Genomic DNA, 20,868 nt, shown 5'->3' with positions numbered 1-20,868 from the left:
AAGTACAGGCTGGGCCTACTGTCACTCCACCGCACCCTGGGCTCCAGCCCCGGGAAACTTCCTGTTACTGGGAGGCAGATACCATCTCTGCGGCCACCAGTTTGGAAAAACGCCTAACCAATTTCGGGTTAGGAATAGTGCGGTTGGAGAGTTCCCAAGTCCGCTTGAACCTGCCGGAGAGCTGACTGCGGGTGGGCACCGGACTCGGTCCGCACTGGGGGGATACAAAGGTGAACCATGTGCTGCGGGCTCCTCCCCCGAGGAGCTCACGCTCTGGTGTGGGAGATAAGACAAGTACACAAATAACCGCGATACCAGGAGGAAGGTGATAAGTCCCGATAAAGATCTACACAGTGCTACAAAGGCACCCAGAGCGACCGGTCGTCTGCGCCTAGCAGAAACCTGGTAGACTTCCTGGGCGAGGCGGTGCCGAGCAGGGTCTTGAAGGCCCAGCTGATAGACGAGGGTTGCAGAAGATACGTCCCAGCCCAGCCCAGTGCACACAGAGCGGGGAGACGTCCAGCTAGGGAGGTGGAGACTCGACAGAAACCACACACCCTGTGGGGCGGCCACTGCATGATCCAAAGCCTGGGCCAGAGTGTACGGAACAGGGAGAATTCCTGCACGGGAAGTGAAAGCTCAGCAGAGACCACAGACCCTGCGGTACCGCCCCGTGATCCAGCAGCCCAGCAGAGTCCAAGCTGACCAGAGATGTGGCTCCCTGGAGAGGCCCAAGACCCGAGGCAACCATACACACAAGGCACTAGAGGCCAACTGAGCAGTCACAGAGGTAGCCATACCAAATTGGCAACTACAGCAACATCTTAGTTAGTCAATAGTCTCAAACCGGTGGACTGTGAAACCCCCTGCCAGAATGAATAAACATCAAAAAAAAAGACACCAGAAATACAAAAAATCAAGAAAGTACAGCACCAAAAGTTAATAAATCTCAAACTCTAGATCCTATAGAACAAGAATCCCTTGAAATGACTGACAAGGAATTTCGAGTGATAATTCTAAGGAAACTGAATGAGATACAAGAAAACTCAGCTAGACATCATGATAAAATGAGGAAAAGTATACAGGACCTGAAAGAGGAAATGTACAAGGAAATCGATGTCCTGAAAAAAAATGTAGCAGAACTTGCTGAACTGCAGAAGGTATTCAGTGAAATAAAAAACACAATGGAGAGTTTAACCAGCAGGCTTGTCGAAGTTGAGAGAGAACCTCTGAACTTGAAGATAGGCTGTTTGAAATAACACAAGCAGACAAAAAGAAAGAAAAAAGAATCAAAGGTATTGAAGAAAATCTGAGAGAGATATCAGACAACCTTAAGCGCTCAAATATCCGAGTCATGGGTATTCCAGAAGGGGAGGAAAACGGAGATTGCATTGAAAACACATTCAACAAAATAGTGGCAGAAAACTTCCCAGGTATAGGAAAAATCACAGATCTTCAGATCCAGGAAGCTCAACGATCTCCAAACGTATTCAACCCGAAAAGGCCTTCTCCAAGACATGTTATAGTCAAATTGGCAAAACTCAGAGACAAAGAGAGAATCTTAAAAGCTGCAAGAGAGAAGTGTCAAATCACCTATAAGGGAGCCCCAATCAGGCTAACATCAGACTTTTCATCACAAACCCTAAAAGCCAGAAAGGAATGGGATGATATATTCAAAATACTAAAGACAAAGATTGTCAGCCAAGAATACTCTACCGTGCAAAGCTATCCTTCCGAACTGAAGGACAAATAGTATATTTCTCAGACAAACAAAAACTGTGGGAATTCACTACCACATGATCACCCTTACAAGAAATCCTCAAGGGAGTACTGGGTTTGGTTCCTGAAAAATAACTACCACTACCATAAACACCCAAGAAAAATCAAAACCCACCAGTATAATAAAAATGGCATTCATGAAGAGAAAACAAACAAACAAAAACGCTATCTACAAACTAAGGAAACAACAAACACAGGAACCAAAGAGTAAATCAGAAAGCAAGGAGCAAAGACAACCAAATAACAACCAATAAAATGCTAGGAATAAATCAACACCTTTCAATAACAACTCTTAATGTCCCCAATCAAAAGACACAGACTGGCTGACTGGATTAAACATGAGGACCCAACTATATGCTGCCTACAAGAGACCCACCTCACCCATAAAGATTCACATAGACTAAGAGTGAAAGGATGGAAAAAGATTTACCATGCAAACAGAAAAGAAAAACGAGCTGGAGTAGCCATTCTTATATCTGACAAAATAGACTTTAAACTAAAAACCATAAAAAGAGACAATGAGGGACACTACTTAATGATAAAAGGACTGATTCATCAAGAGGACATAACAATCATAAATATGTACACACCCAATGTTGGAGCAGCCAGATTTATAAAACAAACTCTGTTAGACCTGAAGAAGGAAATAGACACTAATACCATAATAGCAGGGGACCTGAACACCCTACTGTCAATATTAGACAGATCATCTAGGCAAAGAATCAGTAGAGAAACACAAGATCTAAACAAGACTCTAGACCAATTGGAATTGGCAGATATCTACAGAACATTCCACCCAACAACCTCAGAATATTCATTCTTCTCATCAGCACATGGATCATTCTCCAGGATAGATCACATATTAGGTCACAAATCAAGTCTCAATAAATTCAAAAAAATTGGAATTATCCCATGTATTTTTTCAGACCACAATGGATTAAAACTAGAAATTAATAACAAATGAAACTCTGGAAACTATACAAACACATGGAAATTAAACAGCATTCTACTTAATGACATATGGGTCCCGAAGAAATCAAGCAGGAAATCAAAAAATTTATTGAAACTAATGAAAATAATGATACATCATACCAAAACCTGTGGGATACTGCAAAAGCAGTATTAAGGGGGAAATTTATTGCATTAAATGCTCACCTCAGAAGAATGGAAAGATGGCAAGTGAACAACCTAACAGTTCACCTTAAAGAACTAGAAAAACAAGAACAATCCAAACCTAAAGTTAGCAGATGGAAAGAAATCATTAAGATCAGAGCAGAACTGAATGAAATTGAAAACCAAAAAACAATACAAAAGATCAATGAATCAAAAAGTTGGTTTTTGGAAAGATAAATAAAATCGATAAACCATTAGAATGGCTAACAAAAGAAAGAAGAGAGAAGACTCAAATAACAAAAATTAGAAATGAAAAAGACTATATTACAACTGATTCATCTGAAATACAAGGAATCATTTGAGACTACTATAAACAACTATATGCCAACAAATTTGAAAATCTGGAGGAAATGGATGAATTTCTGGACACACAGAAGCTCCCAGAACTGAACCATGAAGATGTAGAAAATTTGAACAGACCTATAACAATAGAGGAGATTGAAGCTGTTATCAGAAGGCTCCCAACAAAGAAAAGCCCAGGACTAGATGGATTCACAGCAGAATTTTACCAAACATTCAAAGAGGAATTGACACCGATTCTTTACAAACTATTCCAAAAGATTGAAACGGACGCAAATCTCCCAAACTCATTCTATGAAGCAAACATCATCCTGATACCAAAACCAGGTAAAGATATAACCAAAAAAGAAAACTATAGGCCAATATGCTTGATGAATATACATGCAAAAATCCTCACTAAAATACTAGCAAACAGAATACAGCAACACATACGAAAAATTATTCATCACGATCAAGTGGGATTCATCCCAGGGATGCAAGGTTGGTTCAACATACGCAAATCAATAAATGTGATACACCATATTAATAAAGTCAAACACAAGGACCATATGATCATCTCTATAGATGCTGAAAAAGCATTTGATAATGTTCAGCACTCATTCATGACAAAGACCCTCTATAAGTTAGGTTAGAGGGAAAGTATCTCAACATAATTAAAGCCATATATGCCAAACCACTGCCAATATCATCCTGAATGGGGAAAAGCTGAAAGTTTTTCCTTTAAGAACAGGAAGTAGACAAGGATGCCCACTCTCACCACTCCTATTCAACATAGTGTTGGAAGTACTAGCCAGAGCAATCAGAGAAGAGAAGGAAATAAAGGGCATCCAGATTGGAAAAGATGAAGTCAAACTGTCCCTGTTTGCAGATGACATGATCCTATATATCGAACAGCCTAAAGCCTCTACAAAAAAACTCGTGGAGGTGATAAGTGAATTCAGCACAGTAGCAGGATACAAAATCAACACACAAAAATCAGTAGCATTTCTTTTCTCCAATAGTGAACATGCAGAATGAGAAATCAAGAATGCCTGCCCATTTACAATAGCCACCAAAAAAATAAAATACTTAGGAATTGAGTTAACCAAGGATGAGAAAAATCTCTATAACGAGAACTACAAACCACTGCTGAGAGAAATTAGATAGGATACAAGAAGATGGAAAGATATCCCTTGCTCTTGGATTGGAGAAATCAACATAGTGAAAATGTCCATGCTACTCAACGTGATATACAAATGCAGTGCAATCCCCATCAAAATTCTAATGACATTTTTCTCAGAAATGGAAAGAACTATCCAGACATTTATATGGAATAACAAAAGACCATGCATAGCCAAAGCAACGCTGAGCAAAAAAAATAAAGCTGGGGGCATTACACTACCTGACTTTAAACTATACTACAAAGCTGTAATAACCAAAACAAAATGTTACTGGCATAAAAACAGACACACTGATCAATGGAATAGAATCGAGAATTTAGAAGTCAACCCACACACCTACAGCCATCTTATCTTTGACAAAGGCACCAAGCCTATACACTGGGGAAGAGACTGCCTCTTTCGCAAATGGTGTTGGGAGAACTGGATATCAATATGCAGGAGAATGAAACTAGACCCATACCTTTCACCATACACTAAAGTCAACTCAAAATGGATTAAAGAATTAATTATACACCCTCAAACAATAAAACTTGTTAAAGGAAACATAGGAGAGACACTTCACAAAATGGGACTGGACACAGACTTCATGAATATGACCCCAAAAGCACGGGCAACCAAAGGAAAAATAAACAAATGGGATTATATCAAACTAAAGAGCTTCTGCACAGCAAAAGAAACAATTAACAGAGTTAAAAGACAACCAACAGAGTGGGAGAAAATATTTGCAAAATATACATCTGACAAAGGATTAATATCCAGTATATACAAGGAACTCCAACAACTTTACAAGAAAAAAACAAGCAACCCAATTAAAAAATGGGTAAAAGAGGTAAGCAGGCATTTCTCTAAGGAAGATATACAAATGGCCAACAGACATATGAAAAAATGCTCAACATCACTCAGCATCCGGGAAATGCAAATCAAAACTACACTGAGATACCATCTCACCGTAGTTAGGATGGCTAAAATCCAAAAGACTCTGAACGATAAATGCTGGCGAGGTTGCGGAGAAAAAGGAACTCTCATATATTGTTGGTGGGAGTACAAAATGGTGCAACCTCTATGGAAAATGGTATGGAGGTTCCTCAAACAATTGCAGATTGATGTACCATATGACCCAGCTATCCCACTGTTGGGAATATACCCAGAGGAATGGAAATCATCAAGTCGAAGGTATACCTGTTCCCCAATGTTCATCGCAGCACTCTTTACAATAGCCAAGAGTTGGAACCAGCCCAGATGTCCATCATCAGGTGAGTGGATACGGAAAATGTGGTACATCTACACAATGGAATACTACTCAGCTATAAAAACGAATGAAATACTGCCATTTGCAACAACATGGATGGACCTTGAGAGAATTATATTAAGTGAAACAAGTCAGGCACAGAAAGAGAAATACCACATGTTCTCACTTATTGGTGGGAGCTAAAAATTAATATATAAATTCACACACACACACTCACACACACACACATAAACCAGGGTGGGGGGGGGAAGAAGACATAACAACTACAATTCCTTGAAGTTGATACGACAAGCAAACAGAAAGGATCATTGTTGGGGGAGGGAGGGAGGAGGGAGGGAGGTTTTGGTAAAGGGCCACGATAATCAACCACATTCTATATCGACAAAATAAAATTAAGAAAAAAAATTAAAAATTCTCTTTCTCTCTCTCTCTCTCCTTTCTTTCTTAGCACCCAGTTATGAGTGAGAACATGTGGTATTCCTCTTTCCTCGTCTGGCTTATTTCACTTAAAATAATTTTCTCCAGACTCAGACTCATCCATGTTGCTGCAAATGGCAGAATTTTATTCTTTTAAAAAAAAAATTTTTTTCATGGCTGAGAAAGAAAGAAAGAAAGAAAGAAAGAAAGAATGAAAGAAAGAAAGAAAAGACAGAAAAGACCACAACAATATGTTGAACTTCCAGAAGGAGAGAACAAACCTAAGGATAGTAGAGGTGGAGGGGAGGGAGAGAGGGGATCTGGTTAGTGATAGGTCAAGTAAGGGGCATAAAGAAAAATCACAATTTGTAAGAATGAATATGCTAATGACAAATAACAAAAATTTAAAAAAAATTATAAATTACAAATAATAAAATAATTGGGCAAATTGTTGATATTAAGGAACTGTTATTAATTTTTTTATTATTTATTAGCATATTCATCGTTACAAATCATACTTATTCTTTATGCTCTTTATCCAGTGTCTCCCCATCCCCTTTCCCCTTCCCTCTCCCCCTTCCCCCTCTAATAACCATAGATTTGTTTTCTCCATCTGATAGATTAACTGCTCCTCTGTTGGTTTGTTGCCTAGATGATCGGTCCAGTCCTGAGACAGGTGTGATCAAGTCCTCCGCTATTATCATAAATCAGATGCTTCTTCTATTACTCTGGAGTATACTTTGTGTACTTTGTGGAGAGAGAGGACCTCTTCTTTTTTTGGGGTCTCCACTGGTGCCTCTCCTTGTGTCAATGCAGTTGGGAGTCTGACATGCCATCTGCATGGTGGCTGTGATTGCTGCTAAAGAGACTAGCTGCTTTTGTGACAGTCATGGCAATTGCAGTGGCTACCCATGTGAAAATGGTGTTTTTGGTGTGCTCTTCACCTGGTTTCCGCTGGGTTTGGCTTCTGCTGGCTCCATACCTCAGGCTCCCGGCTGGGCCCTGGTGCAGTCGTGGCAGCTTGCACAGTTGTGGCTGGGTTCAGATTCCCCAAGCTCCACATCTCAGGACCCTGGTGGGGCCCTGGGGTGATGGCAGCAGCTTACCTATTTGTGGCTGGGTTTGGCTTCCCTTAGCTCCATGCCTCAGGGCCCTGGCAGGGACTTAATTTTTAAGTATGCTATTTGATTATACAGAAAAAGAGTTCTGTCTTGTAGAGATATATAGTGAAGTATTTACGAACAAATTTATACGTTTGGTATTTGCTTTAAAATTATCCAATGGGTGGGGAAATGGGGGTTATAGATGAAATGGGGGTTATAGGTTATCTCATGATAATGACATGGAGGTAGGTGATGGTATGGGAGGTGTTAAAATGTGAGTAATAAAAGTTTTTCTTTTGAGAATGTGTATTCCTCAGGATACAGAAATAAGAAACTAATGTAGTAGAACCTCCAAAACAGACATATGTGCGACCTTATTCTGAGACATTTGGCTTCTTTGTTCCTCTGGGATTGTTATTTGTGAAACATGAGCACATGCAGATTAATGCAGGGCTTTCTTGCAGGAAGTGCTGGGCGCCTGTCAGGCAGGACGTGCTCTTCGAGTAATCTGTGTGGTAACTATTGGGAGCCAAAACTGACGTTTTGAAGTGTACGAACATACTTAATGTATGACAATAAACCTATGGATTCATTCCCCCAGCTGGTTCTATTTTTGGTAATATCTCTAAATCTGTACTCTTAAAAAAATAGACTTGTTTTTTCCCCAGCTTTATTAAGGTATGATTTACAAATAAAAATTGTGTATACTTAATGTGTACAAAGTGATTTTTTGATAAACATATACAAATCATGTGAAATGATTACCACAATCAAGCTAATCGACATATCCACCAAATAGTTAAGGTTAAAAAAAAAGGTAACCTCAGATAATTACTGTTTTTTTTTTTTTGGTGGTGAGAACACTTTAGATCTACTCTCCTAGTAACAAGTATTCCCTTATAGTATTGTTAATTGTAGTCACCATGCTATATACTAGGTCTCCAGAACTTATTCATCTTATAACTGAAAGTTTGTGCCCCTGGACCAATATCTTCCTCCCCTTTACCTTCTGGCTCCTACTGTCTGTCCTTCTCCTCTCTGTTTCTATAAGTTTGACTTTTTTAGATTCCACATATAAGTAAGATCATGCAGTATTTGCCTTTCTGTGCCTGACTTATTTCACTTAGCATAATGTCCTCTAGGTTCATTCTTGCAGTTGCAAATGGGAGGATTTTCTTCTTATTTAAGGTTGAATAGTATTCTGTTGTATAGTCAGACAGTCCCTGACTTACGATGGTTCAACTTATGATTTTTCTGCTTTAAGATGATGTAAAAGCAAAACACGTTCAGTAGAAACCATACTTCAAGTACCCATATAACCATTTGGTTTTTCATTTTCAGTACAGTGTTCAATAAATTACATGAAATCTTTAACACTTTATTACAAAATAGTCTTTGTGTTAGACAATTTTGCTCAACTTTAGGCCAGTGTAAGTGTTCTGAGAATGTTTAAGGTAGATGAGGCTAAGCTATGATCCATATATTAGGCACCTTAAATGCATTTTCATCTTATGATGGTTTTATCAGGACGTAACCCCATCATAAGTAGAGGAGCATCTGTGTCTGCCTATAGATATATTGGTCTATCATCTATCTATCACTATATACCACAGTTTCCTTATCCATTCATCCATCGACAGACATTTACATTGGTTCCATATCTTGGCTATTGTGAATAATGCTGCAATGAACGTGGGAGTGCAGATATCTCTTCAAAATAGTGGTTTTAGGGCCGACCCCGTGGTGCACTCGGTAGAGTGCGGGCGCTGGGTGCGTGGCAACGCTCCCGACGCGGGTTCGGATCCTATATAGGAATGGCCGGTGCACTCACTGGCTGAGTGCCGGTCACGAAAAAGACAAAAAAAAAAAAAAAAAAAAAAAATAGTGGTTTTATTCCCTTTGGATATATACACATAAGTAGGATTGCCGAATCATATGGTTGTTCTATTTTTAATTTTTTGAGGTACCCCCACACTGTTTTCCATATGGCTGTACCAATTTATATTTCCACCAGCAGTGTGCAAAAGTTCTCTTTTTTCACCCACACCAACACATTATCTTTTGTCTTTTTGATAATGATCATCCTATCAGGTGTAAGGTGATATTTCATTGTGATTTTAATTTGCATTTCCCTGATGATTAGTGATGTTGAGCACCTTTTCATACAGTTTTTGGTCATTTGTATGTCTTTGGAAAAATGCATCTTGAGGTCCTTATGCCCACTTAGAGATCAGCTTATTTGTGTATGTGTTTTGCTACTGTATTGTATGATTTCCTTACGGAGTTTGGAAGTTAACCCCTTATCAAATGTATGGTGTATTAGTCAGTTTTCTGTCACTGATAACAGAGTACCCGAAACTTGGTAATTTGTAAGAAAACTACATGGATGTGGTTTACAAATATTTTCTACCATCCCATATGTTGACTTTTCATTTCATTGATTGTTTCCTTTGTTGTGCAGAAACTTTTTAACTTGAGATAGTCCCACATGCTTATTTTTGCTTTTGTTACCTGTGCTTTTGGTGTCTTATCCAAAAAGTTATTGCAAAGGTCAATGTCAAGGACCTTTCCCCTTATGTTTTCTTCTGGAAGTTTTAAGGTTTCAGATCTTATGTTTACATCTTTAACTCATTTTGAGTTGATTTTTGTGTAGGGTGTAAGATAAGGATCCAGTTTCATTCTTTTGCATGTGAATATCCAGTTAACCTGTATTCTTTGAAGCAAGAAATTTATTTTGTCCATTTTGTCTATCCCATAAGACCCACCCCATTGTCTTCATTCCATAGTGTTTCATTATATCTGATAGTGTGAACTGGATTTCCTGGGTGTCTTCTCACCTGATAGGAGAGGCCCAGAGTGTGGTCTGTGCTAGCCTGTGAAGTCCGTCCCAGATCCTCTGTCTAGGTAGCTGAGCTTGCTACTCCTCTCCCAGAGCAGTAAGTATGGAGTGTGTGCCCTCTGACTCCTGGAAGTGCGGTGAGAAACCATATATTTTGAGTGATAACTATGTGTCAGGCACTATGCTATGTGCTCTGTACACATGATCTCACTTCTTTATCTTCCACTGTGGATGGAATGTTCCAGATGGCTTTTCAGGGAGGCCCGCCTGCCCCTGGAGCCCTTCTTTCTTATCCTCTATTCTAGATATGATTTTGGATGTCTCTGTATGAGTTTTCTAGGGCTGCTGTAACAAAGTACTACAGACTGGGTAGCTTAAACAACAGAAATTTATTGTCTCACAGTTCTGGATGCTAGAAGTCTAACATGAAGGCGTTGGGAGGGTTGATACCTTCTGAGGGATGTGACGGGAGGATCTGTTCCAGGCGTTCCTCCTTGGCTTGTAGATGGCTGTCTTCTCCCTGTGCCTCTTCGCATCATCTTCTCCCTCTGCATTTCTGTGTCCAAATTTCCCCTTTTTATAAGGACAATAGTCATATTGGGTTAGGGTCCACCCTCATGACCTCATTTTTACTCTGTGAAGTATCTATTTCCAAATAAGGCCACATTCTGAATTACAGGAGATGAGGACTTCAATGTATCAGTTTTGGGGGGATATAACTCAACCCATCAGTCTGCAAAAGGGAAAATTCCTTGTGCTTTCAGAATAGCTTAGGACTGTTCTGAAGATATGGTTTGGTCTTCGCTCCTAAGTAGGCACCAGAGAGGAAATTTTGGGGATGGAAAAGTGTGTCTCCTGGCTCTAAATGTGGGCTCTTCCTGTGTGCTTCTCCACTTCACCACCACCCAGGCTTCACTCTCTAGCCACCGTGCTTGTGTGTGCTCTGCACACTCACCTGCTTTTAGAGATCCCATCAGTCAGCTGTGGAAAAGAGAAAATCCCCTGGCTAGCAGACTAGTGCCATGAAACATTGAATACAGCCTTCTTCCTTCCCTTCTCTTCTGGCTGGGGAAATGAGTTAGCAGGTAGACTGATCAACCCCTGTTCTACACCCTAAATCAGAAATCTGCTTATGAAAACTTCTTACAGATATAAAAATATGTATATTCTATAGCTTTAAGGCTGATACCATTTAAATGTATTTGCTCTGGGTATGAAAAGCAAATCCAACATGTGGGCTGGTTGTCAGTACGGTCAGCCCTCTGTATCCATGGGTTCCGCATCCATGGATTCAACAAACTGCAAATTGAAAATATTAAAAAAAAAAAAAAAGAAATAACAATACAACAATAAAAAATAACACAGATTAAAAAAACAATACAATATGATGACTATTTATGTAGTATTTATGTTGTATTAGGCATAAGTAATCTGGAGATAACTTAAAGTATACGGGAGGATATGTGTAGGTTATAAGTGAATACTACATCATTTTGTATCAGGGACTTGAGCATCCATGGATTTTGGTGTCCATGGGGGTACTGGAACCAAATGCCTGTGGATACTGAGGGATGCCTATAGTTGCTTTTATGCTTGGATGCTTCAGTCTGCTATACCTTCTGGCAAGAATTTGACAAACAAACTTCATTAGAAAATATTTCTTTGGGTTGTCAGAGTTTGGAAAGAGAAATGCTGAGGCTGAATGATCACAAAAACAGGATATGAAGTAGGGAGTATACTAAGAGGATGCTAAATGAAACGAGGGGAATAAGAGAGGCCTTGAGAATGATGTATAAGCACCAGATTTGCTTGTGGAAAGCATGATGGTTATGGTTTCTAAAACAAGCCCTCTGCTTTGTAGACGCAGAGACTGGAGGCTGCCAGGGGGCATCTTTTCTTTTCTTGACCTACAATCTCCTGTTATCTCTTCTTGCCTGAAACCTAGATTTCTCTGCCTCTCCCTGCTCTCTACTCCCTTCCTGTCCCATCTCAACATTTCCACAGTTGCCAGACTCCTTGTCTTTCCTTCTTTCTGTAGATGGCCCCAGTACAAAGAGTATAAAGCTTTTTGGGGGTAGAGGGCAAGAAGCACATTCTTAATCAAAAATAAGGACAGCAGGCCTTGAAATTCTATTGGAATCCATTGAAATGCTTAGACATAATATTAATGAAGTAGTGTCTGTTTTGATACTTAAACTAGTTATTAACAGCCAGGTCAGGACTAGAGTATTTGCTGTAATTATTAACAGCTTCTTATTTCAAAATAAAAAAATAACATTGACTTCTCACGGTAGATGTCAACAATAAATCCTCTGGAGGGCACCTTTTCCTGACATTTTGGCATGCTTGGTTATGTTTATATACAATTGGCTTTCCATGTCTGAGGGTTCTGCAACTGTGGATTCAACCAAGCACAGATTGAAAATATTTGGAAAAACAATTGCACCTGAACATGTATAGACTTTTTTTCTTGTCATTATCCCCTAAACAATACAGTGTAACAGCTATTTACATATAAATTGCATTGTATTAGTTATTATAGGTAATCTAGAGATGATTTAAAGTATATGGGAGTATGTACACAAGTTATGGGCAAATAGTATGCCATTTCATATCAAGGACTTGAGCATCCTTAGATTTTGGTATCTGTGGAAGGCCCTGGAACCAATGCTCTGTGGAAAATGAGGGGTGACTGTATATAGATGCATGTGCATGTGTATATATGCCATATATCTATTTAGAGACAGAGAGAGAGAGAGAGAGAGAGAGAGAGAGAGAGAATGCACACGATGCCATTGGTTACATATTTAATAGCTGTTTCTCTCTATTCCTTCTTGTGATGTAATGCTGATTTTATTCAGGGTTTTCACCTGCCTGTGCTCAAGGAATATGATGCTGCTGAAGGAATATGACCCCCTTCCCAGCCCCAGATTGTAAGTCATGATTGGTCTAAGCCAGTCAGGTGGTCATATCTCCCTTGCCAGCGATGTTTTGAGCATGGGCAGATGACCCAGTACTGGCTAGTGCAACCTGAGGGTCTGTCTGCTGGGAGCTTCTGGGAAAGATTTCTTTAACTAAAAAAGAGAAACAAAACAAAACACAAAAAACAAACACCTGGTATGGAATGCCGGTCTTCACTGGATGGTGTTTTTCACCTATGATGCTTAGAATTGCAGGCAACTTGGGACCATGAAGGAAGGCAATAGTGACATGCTGCAGTGGAAAGGTGAAAGAAATTATGTCCTGATGGTTATCCTACCACTTGGCTCTTTGCTGTTTGCCTTTTGTTTTGTCATGCCTCTTATTAATTAAGCTGCTTTTGAGCAGAGCTCGATCTGAGAAGCCAGAATATGCTTTACTAATGTGTTTAAAGTATATCCTGTACACATATTAGGTAAGGCCATAGACATAGGTTGAAATATGAGCATCTATAAAGAAGAAATATGGTGAAACAGTTAAGAACATAGGCTCTGGAATCAGTTGTCTCATTGTGACTCTGTTGCATCTCTTAGTACTTGTCTGAACTTGGGAAAGTTATTTAGACTTTCTCCTGTCACTTGCCTGATATGTAAAATTGAGATAGTAATAATACTTGCTTAGGGCTAAATGAGGAATGGAGGCAAAGTGTTTAGCACAATGGCTGGCACAGATTAAATACCCAATAAATGTTAGCTGTTATAGTTGTTGTATTTGAGAGTATATATCTAGTGGAGGAAAAAAAATATTCCCTCCATCTTTCATAATTAGCTGGGACCCTCTATAACAACAGACAGAGTAATAAGAGAAGAACAAACAAGTGTATTAACATGTACATTTCATATATAGATAGAAGATACACATGGGATAAGTAATTTTCAAAGAGGTGGCTTAGAATTTGGCTTATCTAACATCTTCAACAAAGAAAAATAAATTTTTAAGGAAGTGACAAGACAGAAGGTAAGAGTATGTTGAGTCCCTAAGCGCAGCAAATTGTGAGAAGACAAATAAATGGGAAATTAATGGTGGATAAAAGCTAGTTAGTACAGTCGGTTATGTAGATTTCTCTCTCTCTCCAGACCAACAAAGATCTAAAGTTGTCTTTGCTGATGAGTCTTTGTCCTTCCTGGGGGTGGGGGGGACACCTTTGTAAATTTATGTCCTGCTTTTAAGCAACTGGGGGGAGGGTAGAGAGCTTTTCTTGTATCTGCTTCTTCTCAGTTGTCTTCAGCTCAAAAGGATCCTTATGCCAAAGTGGCATATTTTGGGGTGGCATATTCTGCTACTCTTCATAAGCAAGAGCTCTAGAAAAGGCATAAAAATTGTCAGGTGGTAGAAGTTTCTCAAAGACAAAAAAATGTTATGAGTGTAAGTGATTTTTACTCTTAAGTTACAAAAATTAGAAAAAAACCTCATAATAAAGATCCATAAAATAGTCTCAGAAAAGGATATACTTTGTTTTACAACAAATTTTAATTAATGTAAAAAACCAAAAAGACATAATGGCAAATGTTGTACTAAATTGATTAATAATGTCATAGAGAAAAGAGTGAATTGCAATTTAACAGTTAACCTGGGGGTGGAAGGAAATAGGAGAAAGCTTTAGGAACAAATTATCCAACATTTGTCATAACCCCAATGGTAATGCTTCCTTCGAGTAGTAATGGGTGATTGGAATTTATCTATTGGTTAATATAAATTTAGGCTTATGTGTGAATCCTAATTACTCTTATCCAATCATGAGGTATAATTGGGAATTTGCTGCTCTGCAGGATAGTATAATGAAACTGTCCTCAACTGAGGCAAAGTATCACACCCATCCCCAAGCTGAATAATTTACTGTTATCTTCTCAAACACACAATGACATATTTTCTCCTATTATATGTGTACGTTACGGTGTAGTTGTATTTAATTGTAAATGCTTTTGCCAGAAACAAATATTGTGAAGGAAAGATATCAGTTGAATTAAGAATATGATGTTGACTTTTAGCTAGCTGTGTACCAGGGAACTTTGGTAGTATTCTAGTATTCCCTGTAGAATTCTGTAATAGCTTAAGTGTCATGCAAACCATTTTGACATTTTTCATTATAATGTAATAGAGAGGTACCTTATGGGGATGAGGCTAGAAAAGGCTTTTATATGATTACATCATATGGTGATAGATGCTAACAATTTGTGCTTATTATGAGAACAGTTTTCTGAAGAGAATTCTTGATAAATTTTTGCAATTACTCTTCTCTAGATGTACATAAATATAGCTAATGTTATATTATAAATATAAATAACAAAGTTAGAAATAGGCAAGAGGGATTTAAAATTTGTCTGGATAAAACAAATTAGAATGTGCATATTTGCTCAGGTCTCGTTTTGATTAAAGGATGACTGGGAAGAATGGATAAAAAGAGCAATTCTAAGAAAATATTTACTAGAATTATAATCTGTGCCTTTGTGACCTCTGTACTAAATTATTGAAAGGCATACAAGCAGTGATCAGAAAGAATATTCCTTAGATATTTGAGTTGAAACAATATATAAATAACCCAAGATAGACAAAATTATTTGGTGTCCAGAGTTCACTATATCTGTATCCTTAAAGCTCAGGTCACAAAATAAGTAACAGTCCTGGTACTACCCCTAGGAATTGATTTTGGAGTTGCTGAACTGATAATATGTGTACTTCAGAAATGGTGTCAATTTCTTTGTGATCTCAATAACTTTGGGGCTAATCTTACCCAGGAGGAGCTCAAAGGCTCTGCTAGAAACTACCTGTTACTACACAGCTGGAAGGAAGTAAATACAGTGTGTGTGTGTGTGTGTGTGTGTGTGTGTGTGCGCGCGCGCGCCCGTACATGTGTGTATTTTACTTTAGTGGCTAGTAAGTCGATGTCAGTTGGCAGAATTTAATGTATGCCTATTATATACTTAGCATTGTGAGTGATACTATGGGAGGTCCAGAAGGCATAATACATGGCTTCTACTTGCTAAATGCTATAATCAGGATTTAGAACCAGGTCTACCTGCCTCCAAATCCTATATATTATATACACTATACCATTGGCTAGACACTTTTCTTACATTATTTTATTTAATATTTACAATAGGTGTTGGGCTTTAAAAACTAACACCACCTTAAGTGACATTACAAGTGGCGCCATTATGGGCCCACAAGGGCGTATTAATGTGGCAGCCTAAGACCGCGCTGGGAGGAAGTAGGGTGGGGGTGTCTGCGGGAACCTTGCCTTAGCCCTTATTGGCCAAATACGTGCTTCTGCGCTCCGTGACCACTGCGTGGTTGCAATAGCTAGGCATTGAGACAGGATGCATGCCCTTGACCTTTAAGCTGATTGGATTATGTTAAAACCTCCCCTCCCTATCTGCCTATAAAAGCAAGTGCTTGTGTGGTAATAAACGGAACTGCGACAGAACCCCTGCTGCGACTGAGTGTCCTTTAACCTGGCTGTTTTTGGGGGGGCCGGCGGCTGTGCTCACCTCTCTTCACGGCTCTCTTCCCCCATCTCCTTCCGAAGGGGACAGGAGGGAAACAGGAATCCCGGGCCGTTTGCTCGCCCACCGAAAGCAACGAGGAAAGGGCTGTTCAGGGTCGGCCGGCGGCGGACCCGACAAATAAGCTTGCAAAGAAGTTATTATTATTTATAATTTGTCTGGAAACCTCAGCCATTCCGGAAGGAACCAAGTTAGCAATATAAGCATTTCACAAAATCAAAGAAATGAAGACAATCACACACACTATATATAGGCTCTTGCTTATACAGTTATCAAAGTATTATAATTCTCATTTTCTATATGAGGACACAGAGGTCCAGAGGAGGTAAATAACCTTCCTAAGTTTGTACTGTGGGAGCAGTATGTGCGGAGCTCATATTTAAACTTGAGGCTGTCGATTTTTTCCATATCTCATGCTGCCTTCCTTGAACTGGGGATTTCAACCTGTCCTGGGCAGACAGGATTTCTGTGGGCAGAGAGGAAGGGTATGTGTAGGCGTGATAACAACCGAGCTCTTGAGGTGTGATTGGAGAGATGCCTGTCCTGACTCTGATCCGGGTCAACCCTCCTCAGAGCGCTTTGCTCATTTTAGGTACTTAATATTTAGTTAAATGAGTGAATGATATCCGAATGATATCCGAATCCAGATTCTTAAATGAGTCCTGAAGAGGCTTTTGTGTGAACCCGAAACATTTGTCTTCAAAGGGAGTACAATACATTTCTCTAGTGTTCCTCTGACGAATGCTTGGTGATCACCAATTTTAAAACTAATGGAGATGCTGTACAAAATCTGGATCTGAGCCCACATTAGATAACTCCATGCAGGTGGAAATAGGTGCCCTTGTCCCCTCTGCTTCTGGAGTATGTAGAAGCCACAGGCCAACAGTAAGCATCTTCACGGTACCGCTACTTCATCATTTATTTACAGGGCTCACTGGCTCTCACCAGATGAGCTTTTATGAGCCAGAGCAGAGCGGTTCCTCTTTTTAGATAGCTTACCTACATCTTTTAAAATTGTAATTCAACTCTGGAAGTATTAGGAAAATGAACAGCTTGCTGTAATCGTTAGTTCGAAAAGTTAAATATTACCTGTTTTATGTATTTTGTATTTCAACATTAAAAAAAAAAGTTAATCTAAAAGGTGAAAAAAAGTAGCAACAGCAGTCTTTTCCAAGAAACATCAGGTTTTCCATCGTTAATTAGTTAATACAGTACTTGTAAAGCACTTAGGAGATGAAAAGCGCCATGTAATTATCAGCACCGGTAGATTTCAATAACATTATAATAACATTTTAAGGTCACAGACTAGCTATTTTGCTACACTGGAGAAAGAGAATATTTTTCCTTACATTGTAGGTATTTCTTTAGAAGAAAATTTGGAAAGATATTATCTTCCCTGGGTTTCTTTCCATGTTTCCTGCCCTTAAACCAAATGTGATTTTTTGTAGTTTTGTAGTCTGCAGTCCTAGGTTCACTAGTGCCTGGGGACACTTTTGGGGTCTGGCACGGCAATGAAATACAAATACGCCTCTCTAATCCTGGCCCCTACCCTCTTGCGAGGACTCTATTTCTTGTGGCTATATAATAGCTGTCCTCAGATGTCCCCTGACCCCCTTAACACTAAATGTGATTTGAACTGAGTTTTCCACTCAGACTGTTGCCCCTAATTTTATTCCAATTTAAGCACTGCCATCCTTTATACTTTTAGAATTGTAAATTTGTAGTTATCATTTCTCACTTTATCTTTTCAGTCTGATTTGTCTCACCATTTATTAAGTCCCAAACTTATTGGATTTGCTTCCTCTTTACCAAGAGCCCAACTACAGTTTTGGTTTAGGTCTTATGGCCACTTGCCACTTTTCTGCTTCCTTTCGTTTATGTAAGCACAGTCTTAATTTTGAAAGCCTTGAGCATACCAGATAAAAGTTTTTTTTTTTCTTTGAACAAAGAATTACATTTAAACCATGAACAACTATCTTGTACCCTGTGAATAGCATTTATTATCATCTTTTGGTGTTAATGCCTTAAAATTCTACCATAAGTGGAAGTCCTGCCCAAGAAATTCCTAAAGGTTTGTGGGGGTAGATAACTAAATAGATTTTTTTCCTTAGTGAATTATTTAGTTTACAACTAATTGAGGTTGGCGTATTCTTTATACTTTTATATTGAAGACTCAAATTTTTAAAAAGTTCATAAAATTCTGAGCAGTTATTTATTTATAATACTAACATCCGGCAATCTAGGGGGAGAAAGCAATGAATTCATATCCATGTAGAGTTACTTACAAGTCCAGCCTTTGTGCCTGCTGCCTTTAGGTTATGGTGATATTCCTATTTACACTCTTTTCATTCTTAATAGCTATGACTTTTGTGAGATTTTTAGCTTTGGGATTCAAACAGCTAGACTTTAGCCACAGGCACAGCCAGTTAATGAGATTAGCTAATTTTTTTGCTCAACTATTCTTTTTCTTAAACAGATAAAACTGGAATCAAGCTTTTTATTAAAAATAACATCATATAGCACAGTAAGAAATAGTACATGTTATGTTAGTACATATACAGAGCAAGACTTAAAAAACAAGAACTTAAGTACAGTTTAGTATTTGGTGCTTTGTTCTTTTTGATTTATGCCTTTGAACAGAAAAATACTTATAGTCTCATGTGATCAATTCAGTAACAAAATGAACTTGTTTGAAATTTTTTTTTTTTTTTGTCCTTTTTCGTGACCGGCATTCAGCCAGTGAGTGCACCGGCCAGTCCTATATAGGATCCGAACCCATGGCGGGAGCGTTGCAGCGCTCCCAGCGCCGCACTCTACCAAGTGCACCACGGGCTCGGCCCTGTTTGAAATTTTTTTGTGGTTCCATATATTTTTTTTATTGTGGTAAAAACACATAACAAATTTTAACATTTAAACCATTTTAAGTATACGGTTCTATGGCATTAGTACATTCACATCATTGTGGAACCATCACCAGTCTCTATCTCCAGAACTTTTTCATCTTCCCCAACCAAAACTCTGTACCCATTAAACCCTAATTCCCTATCCCCTTTCCTCCAGCCCCTGGCAACCACCATTCTACTTTGTGTCTCTATGAATTTGACTTATCTAGAAAGCTCGCATAATTGGAATCACATAATATTTGTCCTTTTGAGTCTGGTTTCTTCCACTTATCATGTCTTCAAGGTTCATCTGTATCATAGCATGTGTCAAAATTTTCCTCCTTTTTAAAACTAAATATTTGCAGTAAACATGTGCTGAATTCCACACTGTATTAGGTACTGGAAATACAAGGAATTAGAAGTGAAACGGGAGGACTGGTGAGTAAACACATAACTACAATACAGAGAGCTATGACCCTGACCCAAGAGAGTAGTAGTTGGGGAAAGCTTGTGTAAAACAGGGCAAATGTACATATAATAAACTGAAGAAAAGTGGATTCCTCAAAGTGGGTTCAGAAAACAAGGCATGTTTGGATTTCTTAAGAATCCACTTCCAGTATTTCAGCATTCTACTTTTAATCTAATCTCCCTCAAGCTTTCATTGCTTTTTCTTCAAACAGTAATAACTTCATTGTTTTGTAAAAATATTATGTGTTTACTTGATAAAAATATAAGCTATTCATAAAATTATAAGGAAGTAAGAATATTACTATAAATTCTACAATCTAGACACCAATATCATTAACATTTTCTTTTTGGGAGTTCTGGTCAAGATGGTGGAATAGATGGTTCCCAGCATCACTCTCTCCCACAAATCAACCAATTTACAACTATAAAAATGTAACATCAGCCAAGCTGGGGCCGCTGGAGCTCAAGGGAAGAGGAAGAAAGACCTACAGAGTTCATGAAGGGGGAGAAGCCAGGATGAGAGAAAGAAAAAATTGCTTAGAGTGTTTTGAGCTGTGGCTGCTTTAAGGCTGGAGCTGCTGAGCACATGGAGCAGAAGCCAGCAGAAGCTGCAGCTGTGCCCTTTGGATGGAGTTGCTTGGAGGTGGCAGGAGAGAAGAGGGCCTTGGTGTCCCCCAGGACAGCAAGACCACTAATAGGGTTCCCATGGACCCATGCAGGAGTGAGGAGCCAGAACAGCTGAAAACGATGAGCCATTCAGAGGCCGGTGAGTCATCGCAAGGGACTGGTGCAGGGCCTGTCCCATGGGAAGCATTTGGAGCAGGGTGGTGGGGGAGACAGGCCCACCAGGAGAACACTGGGGCACAGCAAGGACAGCTGATCTGCACCCCCAGTCAGCACAGGATCACTCAGAGGAGACTGGTTGGGAATGCAGAATTGCTTGGGGTGCAGTTTGATGAAAAAACTCAGGCCCAGATCAGAGTTCCTACACAATCCAGGTTCACCAGGTCTCTGGA

The sequence above is a fragment of the Cynocephalus volans genome, chromosome 13, assembly GCF_027409185.1.
Source record: "Cynocephalus volans isolate mCynVol1 chromosome 13, mCynVol1.pri, whole genome shotgun sequence".
NCBI lineage: Eukaryota > Metazoa > Chordata > Mammalia > Dermoptera > Cynocephalidae > Cynocephalus > Cynocephalus volans.
This window is presented reverse-complemented; position numbering follows the sequence as displayed.